We start from the raw sequence: 12,789 nt of genomic DNA, 5'->3' as shown, positions 1-12,789 counted from the left end.
TCATTCCAATGGAAAATCCCTAGTTAGAGGTTAGTTGTTGGTTTCTGATTGGTTAAGCTAAGTTCTGTTTAGCTAGAATATAACCTTTTAGCTTTTGGTTTGTTTAGGTAGGCACTCAGCTCTAGAGCTGCCTCAGTGTAATGGCCTTCTGATTTATTATTTTAATACTTCCTTTCTGTGTTTTGGAAGAGTTTTTGTAGAATTAATGTTATTTCTTCTATTAATATTATATAGAATTTTCCAGTGAATTTATCTGTGCCTAAAGTTTTCTTTGTTCAATGGTTTATAAAAACTATTATTTTTCTTTTTTCTTTTTTTTATACTTTAAGTTCTAGGGTACATGTGCAGAACGTGCAGTTTTGTTACATAGGTATACATGTGCCATGGTGGTTTGCTGCACCCATCAACCCGTCACCTCCATTAGGTATTTATCCTAATGTTATCCTTCCCCCATCGCCAACCCTCAGACAGGCCCTGGCGTGTGATGTTCCCCTCCCTGTGTCCATGTGTTCTCATTGTTCAACTCCCGCTTATGAGTGAGAACATGCAGTGTTTGGTTTTCTGATCTTGTGATAGTTTGCTGAGAATGATGGTTTCCAGCTTCATCCATGTCCCGGCAAAAGAAATGAACTCATCCTTTTTTTGTGGCTGCATAGCATTCCATGGTGTATATATGTGCCACATTTTCTTTATCCAGTCTATTATTGATGGACATTTGGGTTGTTTCCAAGTCTTTGCTATTGTGAATAGTGCTGCAATAAACATACATGTGCATGTGTCTTTATAGTAGAATGATTTATAATCCATTGGGTATATACCCAGTAATGGGATTGCTGGGTCAAATGGTATTTCTAGTTCTAGATCCTTGAGGAATCACCACACTGTCTTCCACAATGGTTGAACTAGTTTACAGTCCCACCAACAGTGTAAAAGTGTTCCTATTTCTCCACATCCTCTCCAGCACCTGTTGTTTCCTGACTTTTTAATGATCTCCATTCTAACTGGCATGAGATGGTATCTCATTGTGGTTTTGATTTGCTTTTCTCTAATGACCAGTGATGATGAGCATTAAAAAATTATTTCAATTTTATGTAATATATAAATATGGTTTGATATAATTATTACATATAATTATATTTATAATTTTATATAAATTTACAATAATTTTTATATAAATTTATAATATTTATATAAATTATTATATGTAATTTTATATAATTTATAAATATGGTTGCGAATTCCCCTTGTATCTGTGGCTCCCAGGGCTTCTGTACTCTCACACAAGCTTACCTCTGACTTTTAGCATTCATTAAAAACTTTAGCTGAATTTTTCTTTCTGAGTTGTTTGACATCTGGTGGCATATGTTGGCGATAAGGGATCAAAGGCATAAACTCAGTTTTTTGATGTGTTCATGAAAAGCTGTGATTTTGCAGATTATCCATTTTTTTGTGTGTGTTTTTGAAAGTGGGAGACTGATTTTTTTTTCTGGCTTTTTATACCTGAAGTAAAAACTTGATATCTAGTAATCATTTCAAATGTATTATTTTATTTTTGAGACAGAGTCTCACTCTGTTGCCCAGGCTGGAGTGCAGTGGCGCTATCTCTGCTCACTGCAACCGCTGCCTCCCAGGTTTAAGTGATTCTCCTGCCTCAGCCTCCTGAGTAGCTGGGATTACAGGCACAGGCCACCATGCCCAGCTAATTTTTGTATTTTAGTAGAGATGAGGTTTCACCATGCTGGCCAGGCTGGTCTTGAACTCCTGACCTCAAGTAATCTGCCTGCCTTGGCCTCCCAAAGTGCTGAGATTACAGGCGTCAGCCACTGTGCCTGGCCATGTATTTATTTATTACTATTTATTTAATTATAATTATTTATAATTACAATGTATCATTTATATTATCTTGTATTTTTACTTATAAGCAAATGCTTTTTTAATATATATTCATATAATACCCTTTTGTTTAGACAAATGACATACTATACATATTTTCTGCCACTTTGACTTTCTCATCAGATATTATATACTGGAGATCATTCCACAGTAGTGTATAGTAATATTCTTCATCCCTTTGACAGCTGCATGGTATTATATCATGTATTCTATCATTGTTTATTCAAACACCTTTCTATTTCTGGACATTTGAGTTGTCTCCATTCTTTTAGTGTTACAAGTAGTGCTAAATACACGGTTACATATTTTTATTTGTCCCATGTGGTAATTCTGCTGTTTAGTTCCTTTTCATATTTTCAATACAATATTTGTTTTTAACTTTTTTATGGCTGTACTTTCTGGTGCTTAGCATCTAGAGTCCCATTATTCCTTCTTGATGAGTTTGATACCTAAGCTAGAGACTCCTAAACTTTTCAGTTCACAGCATTCTTATTGTCCCCATAATTTTTCATGGTCTCTGAAGCCAAAAACAAAAACAAAAAACAAACAAAAAACCCAAATAAGTCATTTTAGTAAGTAGTTAAATCTAAACAACTTAGTATTTGTGTTCTAACAACTTAGTAGCCATTAAAAAAATACATAAATTGAAATAGAATATAATGTTTTTATTTTATTCTTAAATTAACACAATTGCTAATGGGATATGTATGCCTCTTAGGCACTATATAACTTCTCAAACCTTGGAATCAGATTGGACATCATAACTTTCATTTTCTGTTCCTCACTGATTTTCACAAGGTATTTGTACTTTATCCTAGCAACCACCAAAAGTATAACGTTGCAAAGATATGATATCATCAAAAGAAATACAACTTGACCTAATGTTGAAGTGGTTGTTTTTATTTCTGTGGGGTCAGTAGTAACATTCCCTTCATCATTTACAATTGTGTTTTATTTGGATCATCTCTTTTTTCTTCTCTATTAGTCTAGCTAGTGGCCTATTTTATTATTTTTTTCAATAAATCAGCTCCTGGATTTGTTGATCTTTTAAGTGGTTTTTCATGTTTTGATTTCCTTTAGTTCAGCTCTGATTTTTGTTATTTCTCATCTTCTGCTAGCTTTGCAGTTGATTTGTTCTTGCTTCGTTTTTTGTTTGTTTGTTTGTTTTTTTGGTATTTATTTATCATTCTTGGGTGTTTCTTGGAGAGGGGGATTTGGCAGGGTCATAGGACAATAGTGGAGGGAAGGTCAGCCGATAAACATGTGAACAAGGGTCTCTGGTTTTCCTAGGCAGAGGACCCAGCGGCCTTCCGCAGTGTTTGTGTCCCTGGGTACTTGAGATTAGGGAGTGGTGGTGATGACTCTTAACGAGTATGCTGCCTTCAAGCATCTGTTTAACAAAGCACATCTTGCACCGCCCCTAATCCATTTAACCCTGAGTGGACACAGCACATGTTTCAGAGAGCAAGGGGTTGGGGGTAAGGCCATAGATTAACAGCATCCCAAGGCAGAAGAATTTTTCTTAGTACAGAACAAAATGGAGTCTCCCATGTCTACTTCTTTCTACACAGACACAGCAACAATCTGATTTCTCTTTCCTTTCCCCACACTTCCCCCTCTTCCACTTGACAAAACTGCCATTGTCATCATGGCCCGTTCTCAATGAGCTGCTGGGTACACCTCCCAGATGGGGTGGCGGCCGGGCAGAGGGGCCCCCCACCTCCCAGACAGGGCGGCCGGGCAGAGGCGCCCCCACCTCCCGGAAGGGGTGGCTGCTGGGCAGGGGCTGCCCCCCACCTCCCTCCCGGACGGGGCGGCTGGCCGAGCGGGGGCTGCCCCCCACCTCCCTCCCGGACGGGGTGGCTGGCTGGGCGGGGGCTGTCCCCCACCTCTTGGAGGGGGTGGCTGCCAGGCAGAGATGCTCCTCACTTCCCAGACGGGGCAGCTGCCGGGCAGAGGGGCTCCTCACATCCCAGATGGGGCAGCGGGGCAGAGGTGCTCCCCACATCTCAGACGATGGGCAGCGGGGCAGAGGCGCTGGGGAGCGCCTCTCAGACGATGGGCCTCTCATCTCAGACGATGGGCGGCCGGGCAGAGACACTCCTCACTTCCTAGACGGGATGGCGGCTGGGAAGAGGCGCTCCTCACTTCCCAGACTGGGCGGCCGGGCAGAGGGGCTCCTCACATCCCAGACGATGGGCGGCCAAGCAGAGACGCTCCTCGCTTCCCAGACGGGGTGGTGGCCAGGCAGAGGCTGCAGTCTGGGCACTTTGGGAGGCCAAGGCAGGTGGCTGGAAGGTGGAGGTCGTAGCGAGGCGAGATCATGCCACTGCACTCCAGCCTGGGCAACATTGAGCTCTGAGTGAGCAAGACTCCGTCTGCAATCCTGGCACCTCGGGAGGCCGAGGCTAGCAGATCACTCGTGGTTAGGAGCTGGAGACCAGCCCGGCCAACAGGGCGAAACCCCGTCTCCACCAAAAAAATAGCAAAACCAGTCAGGCGTGGTGGCGTGCGCCTGCAATTCCAGGCACTCGGCAGGTTGAAGCAGGAGAATCAGGCAGGGAGGTTGCAGTGAGCCGAGATGGCGGCACTACAGTCCAGCCTCCGCTCAGCATCAGAGGGAGACCATGGAGAGAGAGGGAGAGGGAGAGGGAGACCATAGGGAGAGGGAGAGGGGGAGGGGGAGGGGGAGGGAGCTGTTCTTGCTTCTTTGATTCTTTCAGTTGTGATGTTAGGTTATTAGAGATCTTTCTAACTTTTTGATTTGGGCATTTAGTGTTATGAATTTCCCTCTTAACATTGCCTTATCTGTGTCCCAGGGATTCTGGTATGTTGTATCTTTGTTCTTGTCATTTTCAAAGAACTTCTTGATTTCTGCCTTAATTTCATTATTTACCCAAAAGTCATTCAGGAGCATGTTGTTTAATTTCCATGTAATTGCATGGTTTTGAGTGATTTTCATAATCTTGACTCCTATTTTTATTGTGCTATGGTCTAAGAGTGTGTTTGGTATAATTTCAGTTCTTTTACATTTGATGACATTTGTTTTTTGTCCAATTATGTGGTCAATTTTAGAGTATGTGCCACGTGAGGATGAGAAAAATGTATATTCTGTTGGTTTGGGGTGGAGAGTTCTGTAAAGGTCTATTAGATCCATTTGGTCCAATGCTGAGTTTAAGTCCTGAATATCTTTGTTAATTTTCTGCCTTGATGAAGATCTGTCTAATATTGTCAGTAGGGTGTTAAAATTTCCCATTATTATTGTGTGGGAGTCTGTGTCTCTTGCTAGGTCTCCAAGAACTTGCTTCATGAATCTGGGTGCTCCTGTGTTGGGTGCATATATTTAGGATAGTTAGGTCTTTTTGTTGAATTGAAACGTTTATCATTCTGTAATGCCCTTCCTTGTCTTTTTTGAACTTTGTTGGTTTGAAATATGTCTTGCCTGAAGTTAGGATTGCAACTGCTGCTTTTTTCTGTTTTCCATTTGCTTGGTAGATTTTCCTCCATTCCTTTATTTTGAGGCTATGAGTGTCATTACATCTCAGATGGGGCTCTTGAAGATAGCATACCATTGGGTCTTGGTTTTTTATCCAGCTTGCCACTCTGTGCCTTCTAACTGTGGCATTTAGCCCACTTACATTCAAGGTGAGTATTGGTATGTGTGGATCCTGTCATTGTACTGTTAGCTGGTTATTATGTGGGCTTATTTGTGTGGTTCCAGCATATACAATTTAACAATTAGCCGGTTTCAGAAGGCTCCAGCTGCCACTGACCCTAAGGCTACATTTTTACTAGAATAATAATAGGATAGCTAGAGTTAAAGGGTCAAAGGGCATGGGAAGTTTTTGGCTCGTATTTATCTTGTAAGATTGTTGCTACTTGTTAAATTTTGCTTTGTGATCAATATTGCTCTTGGTTTGATTTCTATTTATTTATTTGAAAAATAAGAATGGTATATATTTGTAGAGTACAATGTGATGTTTTGATATATGTATATATTGTGGAATGGCTAAATCACATTGATTAACATATCCATCATCTCACATTTATTTTTATGTGGTGAGGACACTTAAAATCTACTCTCTTTGCATACATGAAGTATACAGTACATTGTTATTAACTATAGTTTCATATTGTGCAATAGATCTCTTGAACTTATTTCTCCTAACTGAAATTTTGTATCCTCTGACCAACATCTCCCCAAATCCTCCCCATGTCCCTTATCCTCTGGTAACTACCATGCTACTCTCAGCTTCTATGAGTTTGACTTTTTTAGATTCTATGTGTAAGTCAGATCATGAGATGTTTGTGTTTTCATGCTTGGCTTATTTCATTTAACATAATTTCTTCCAGGTACTCTTGCCTTGATTTTGATTTAAGTATTTGAATGCCCATTGGAGCTTGAAATTGGCTATGGTTATGTGTCTGGAGTTGGTTACTTCTGGTGGGTTCTTGGTCTTGATGACTTCAAGAATGAAGCCGCGGACCTTCGCAGTGAGTGTTACAGCTCTTAGACGTGGCACGGACCCAGAGTGAGGAACAGCAAGATTTATTGTGAAGAGCAAAAGAACAAAGCTTCCACAGCATGGAAGGGGACCCAAGCCAGTTGCCGCTGCTGGCTGGAGTGGCCAGCTTTTATTCTCTTATTTGTCCCAGCCCATGTCCTGCTGATTGGTCCATTTTACAGAGCGCTGATTGGTCCATTTTACAGAGCACTGATTGGTCCATTTTACAGAATGCTGATTGGTGTGTTTATAATCCTTTAGCTAGACACAGAGTGCTGATTGGTGCATTTACAATCCTCCAGCTAGACACAGAGCGCTGATTGGTGCATTTTACAATCCTCTAGCTATACAGAAAAGTTCTCCAAGTCCCCACTCGACCCAGGAAGTCCAGCTGGCTTCACCTCTCAGTTTTAGTATGTACACTACATAAGGTGGCAAATGGGACAAATTGGGGCTTCTCCCATTCCTCCTCTCCTCGACCTCAAAGATGGCAGTTGTTAAACATTGCTGGCATACCAATATTTGGAATATAATTTAAAAGTGAAACAAAAAGCTATGTGCAAAGAAATGTTCATAGCAGAATTAATTTTAAATGCAAAAATCTGAAAATACTTTAAATTTTCAGTTATAGGTCAGTACTTATTAACAATTTATGGTTTTATTTCTGTGAAACACTGTACATTCATTATAATAAACATAAGATATCTAGACATGTGGAATGGTATAGAGATATAAAATAATGTTGATCAAAACTATTATAATTATGTGAAAATTATTTTAAGGGATAAAAAATGAGAAATGTCACAGAAATGTTTAAAAAGTTGTTTAGGTGAAAGCATTTTATTTAGAAATTATTTTAGTTTTGATGATCGCTAATTTCATTTTATATATTGAACCTAATGTACCTTCTTTAACTGTAAGTAAACTCTTTTGTATTTATATCATGTTATAATGCTGTTTTAGAGAGATGAATTGTGGGATTAGAAAACTTCAGTGTTTTTGGTAGAAGCAGCATATAATGACCCTGGAAATGAAAAAAATAATAATAATAAAAATGGCTACTTGTAAAACACTTTTCAGTTTACAAGCATTTTAATATGTGTCATTTCATTTAATCTTCGGCAATCCTGTGAGATGGGTATTCTTTTGCTTGTTTTATAGATGAGGATTCTATAGCTCAAAGAAATTAATGACTTATTTAATTCCACACTGCAAGGGAGTATGAGGCTAAGCCTTTTATTTTCTCCAGGAAAAATTATTTATTTTTTATTTGCAAATATAGGGCATACAATTATGCATTCTACTGATGTATTCTTATTGGTGACTAAACTCATAGTGTGAGCATATTTTAGGGAACAGATAAATGTCTACATTGATGGAGGAACGCGTTAGATATTGCCCTAAATTAGCAGATGGAAAAGCAGTAATTTCAGAGTAGTAATATGTCTGACAATTTGGCACAGGAAATGAATAAAGTTTTGGTACCACACATACCTAGGTTTGCATCTAGTGTCTGGATGACTTACTTGCTGTGTCAACTTGGGTAAGTTGCTTAACCTCTTTAAACCTAGGTTTTCTCCTTTGGAAAATGGGAATAATAACTCTTAATTCATCATGTTTTATTTGATTTCTTAGTCAAATTAGACATTTTTGACCATCCCTATCCAATCTCTAAATGTTGAAAGTAATTGAGACTTAGTTGTAAGCGTTCCTCTCTTCTTAACTCACACTCTGGTCTTAGGCAACTTCATCTACTTCTGTGGCTTTTAATCTGTTTAAATCCCAACAGCTCAACTTGATCTTGCACATGCCTTTCTTCTGAGATTTAGGCCTGTTATATCTAAATCTTCGTTTGACCTTTCAATATAAATGCCTTACAAACATCTTACAGTACACATATCCCAGACTGAACTCTATGTAATCCCCTTGAAAATCTACTTCTCTTTTAATTTTCCCCAGTTCAGTAAATGGTGCCTCCATCCAAAAAGTTGTACATGTCATAACCTTTGAGTCATCTTTAGTTCCTCCCTCTTTCTCATCCCTCTTTTTCAAACTGTCAGAGTCCTATTATTTTACTTGTAAAATAAAACCCAAACCTGCTGTCTTCTCTCCATTACCTAGGCACCATCCAAGGCCAATTCACCATCTCTTGCATAAACTATTGCAATAGCTTCCTCATATTGAGAGAGGCCTTTCCTGACCTTCTGAATTTAATTAGAAAATGTTCCTTCTCATTTGTAGCAGTTTGTAACTATGTATTTATTTATATTTACTTAACTTACCTCAATGAGGGCAGAGATTATGACTGTTTTGTCTGGCACATAGGTCACTATTAAGTATTTGCCAAATGTATGGGTGAATAGTTTTATTTTCTAACCAGTCAGAATGTTATACTCGTAGCCCTGGGAATTTGGAAAAAAGACAGGTTGGTGGGAGAAATAAAGCATATATGAAAAAAAATTCCAGCCAGGCATGGTGGCTCACGCCTGTAATCACAGCACTTTGGGAGGCCGAGGCGGGTGGATCACGAGGTCAGGAGATGGAGACCATCCTGGCCAACATGGTGAAACCCCATCTCTACTAAAAAACAAATACAAAAAATTAGCCGGGTGTGGTGGCAGGCACCTGTAGTCCCAGCTACTTGGGAGGCTGAGGCAGGAGAATGGCGTGAACCCGGGAGGTGGAGCTTGCAGTGAGCCGAGATTGCGCAACCGCACTCCAGCCTGGGCGACACAGCGAGACTCTGTCTCAAAAAAAGAAAAATTCCAGAGAGAACCTAGAGCCTCTGAAACAAGTTATTAGGGTATATTTTTAAATAATCAATCAAAACATTTTCAGGTACAGTTGAATAGATTTGGTATACCAATATGACATCTAGGAAAATAAAACCTAGATTTTAAAAGCAACTTACAGCTTTGGTGTTGCCATAATTAATGTATTTGAATAAAACAATAAGTAGAAGGGATGGAAAAAGACAGAAGGAATAGATTTGTCCACACAGGTGCAAACATATTTGCCATTTTTATTGTACACCTGGTAAACAGTTGAATTCCAGTGTTTCCGTACTTTTTTTTCTGACCGCATCCTTCCATTACATGGTATTTTTATACTTAATAGCAAAGGGTCATGTGTATCACTAAGATTTTACTGTCTTCTCTTAGTACAGAAAGAGTAAGATAATATCATTTTGTCAGATATTTCTACTGTTCTTTGGAATTACATTTTTTCTAATATAAAACTATATTGTTTTATATTAGAAAAACAACAGATTGAAAAATAATAGGGATGCTATTGTTGGAATAGAAAAATATTTATAACTTTTTTTAGAGTATAATCTTTATTTTCAAGATCAAGTTATCATCTATGGTTATAACCAAATTAAATAATTGGAAGTGTAATATTGTTTAGTGTTAATTTTTCTACTTGGTAAACAAAATATGATAAAACTCCTGAGCAACTATTACAGTTAACTCTTATTTATCTGTTCCAATGAAACCACTCAAAGGCAACCGAAGATAATTAATGATACTACACAATTGAAGGTACGTGCTTTTATACTTGGCATTTGAACATGAATATATGAATAAAAACAGCAGCTAAATTTATTGGAAACTTATTACTACATACCAGGCACTGATTTAATAACTTTACATATTTTAACTCACTTAATCCTTGTAATAACGTCATAAGGAGCAAGCGCAATTAATATCGTCTCCATTTTATAGATAAGGATGCATAGGGAATGGTTAACTTGCCCAACACTACACGGTCAGTAAATAGTAAAGGTGGGACATGAATTAAGGCAACCTGGCTCCAGGACCTATGCTCCTGATATGGTATTACAGGTTTTTTTGCCCATTGTCTTCAGAACTCAACTAAAAACTGGTAATAAAGCAATGTGAGAAAGGCCTAGTTGGGAGGGACTAGGAAGCAGTTAAATTATTTCTCAATGCCTTCTCTCTTCATTCCTTTTTACATTTTATTCTATTGTAAGAAGAAGGAAAAAATGGTTTTCACATGGTTTCTGGGAAGGTTGCTAAACTTTCTGGGAATGTTGCTAAGTGTAATAATGGGATAATTTGTACAAGAACACTTTATTAAATTGAATATATTTATAGTGAAAACAAATTTTATCATAAATACAGAAAAAGCTTTGAATATTAACAGTTATTAAAATAAATTCATACCATCTGATATTTAAGAAAATGGAGTTATATGTCAACTATGCCATAATTTTTGGAATGAACAAAGAATGAATTGTGTTGGCTTTTGTAAGCACCAGAAAAAACCCCAACAACATAAGAGAGCCTGACTTGACATCTTTCACTTCACATTTGATTTGCCTGAAATGACCAAAAAGTGCTGATTTTCCAAAAATATTTGCAAACTTCATACTTCATCAATTTTCCCAAAGTTAACTCTAAGTATTTTGGTATTCAAAATATTCTCTCTTGAAGAACCTATTGTATTATATATAAGCCTTCTTGAATTTCTCTTTAGTCAAAGGCTTTTTCAGTAATTCCTGAAACATCACTTCACAGCTTTGTGAGATTTGTAATATCACTTTGAAATAGATTTTCATTTTATTTACACTAAATGTTTCCAATATCCCACAGTTTAGCCAGAAATTAACCGTCCATGATTGGGCATAGATGCCAGTGTTCATGGGAACAAGAAGGGATGGAAATGTTCGAGTGGAGACAAATTTTATAGTGGGTTGATTATTGAATGATTGTGAGAGATGAAGATTTTTTCTTCCCTACCCACCACAATTTCTGTGGGACCTAAGATAATAAATCACAAATTTAAAAATATGCTTATTGTTTTGTTTTTCTGTCAAACTACAGAGGCAAGATAAGATTATATTTTGGCAAGAAGTCAAATGACAAAGAAAAGTACAAAGGAAAAAATGTTTTTTTTCCTCTTTTCCCCCTCCCACCTGAGTGTTTAAAACATTTGCTTATTTTCAAAACAGGTACATATGAAAACATGTGATTTAAAAATTCAAATGAAGAGACTGAAAAAGAGAGCAACAAAACAAAAACAAGTAGGAACAGAGATTTAATGATGATAAATTTTGAAATTGCAAAACAGATTTTTAAAGTTTTTTTTGTTTGTTTGTTTTTGAGACAGGGTCTCACTCTGTCACCCAGGAGTGCAGTGACACCATCACAGCTCACTGCAGCCTCCACCTCCCTGGGCTCAGGTGATTCTCCCACATCAGCCTCCAGAGTAGCTGGGACTACCTGCATGTGCCACTGTGCCTGGCTAATTTTTTGTTATTTTTTGTAGAGATGGGATTTCACCATGTTACCTAGGCTGGTCTCAAACTCCTGGGCTCAAGCAATCTGCCTACCTTGGCCTCCCAAAATGCTGGGATTACAGGCATGAGCTACCATGCCTGACCAAGCCTAGGTTCTTAGAAAAGATTAGTAAGCCTGATTAACTAAAAAGGAAAAAAAAAAGTAAAATATATAAATTCAGGAATGAGAAAGGGAGTATAAACACAGGCATGGAAGAATTAAAAAGAAAACCTTTAGAGAGAAGATTATTTGTAATTCAGTGGCAATAAATTTGAAACTCCAGATAAAACTGTTTATGGCTAAATATGAATTAACACAAGTAACTCAAGAAAAGGAAGTAAACAGTGAAAGACTAATGAATATAGAAGAAATTGAAAAGATTGTTGGAGAAATACTATTTTAAAAGGCGTAAGCCTGAGTGATTTTTTGACTACTGACATTTTTCTAACCTACAAAGAACTGACAATTTCACATATTTGAACTGGTCTAATTCATAGATAATTATGAAAAATTATGGAAAACCTCCAATTTTTGAAGCCAGCATGGTTTACATACCAAAACTTGATAGAAATAGCCCCCAAAACTCATGAGTATAGATGCAAATAATTAACTAAAATATCGATATACTGAATCCATCACCATACTAGAAGACCCAAAACAAAGTAGAATTAATTCTATAGTTAGCAATGATGCATTTCCTTGTTGATGATCTAAACAATAAGTGATTAAGGCCAAGATGATGATAGAAGAAGAACTAAGCCACAGTGTCCAAAGGTTTAAGGCAAGTAATTTAAGTAACTCCTTTACTATTTTTGCAATGAAGAATTACTCTGAATAAAGTCTAATTCCTTTAAATTTGCCAAGAATATTTAAAAGAGTTGCCTATAGTTAAAAACTAAAATTTGCTATTTGGTAACAGAACATTTCTAAACCTCATAACGAGAAGTGATATAAATAGATGTCAAAATCTGGTCTTTTAAGGAAAGAGTAAATAGTATATTTCAGATAGTACACTTAAGTTTTAAGCTTTAACTAAAATATAACCAGAAGAAATAAGACCATTTTGGGAAAAAAATTTGATAATGGCT

This window comes from Pan paniscus, chromosome 13 (assembly GCF_029289425.2).
Source record: "Pan paniscus chromosome 13, NHGRI_mPanPan1-v2.0_pri, whole genome shotgun sequence".
In the NCBI taxonomy this organism is placed as follows: domain Eukaryota; kingdom Metazoa; phylum Chordata; class Mammalia; order Primates; family Hominidae; genus Pan; species Pan paniscus.
The sequence above is the reverse complement of the archived record's forward strand: the minus strand, read 5'-3'. Positions refer to the sequence as shown.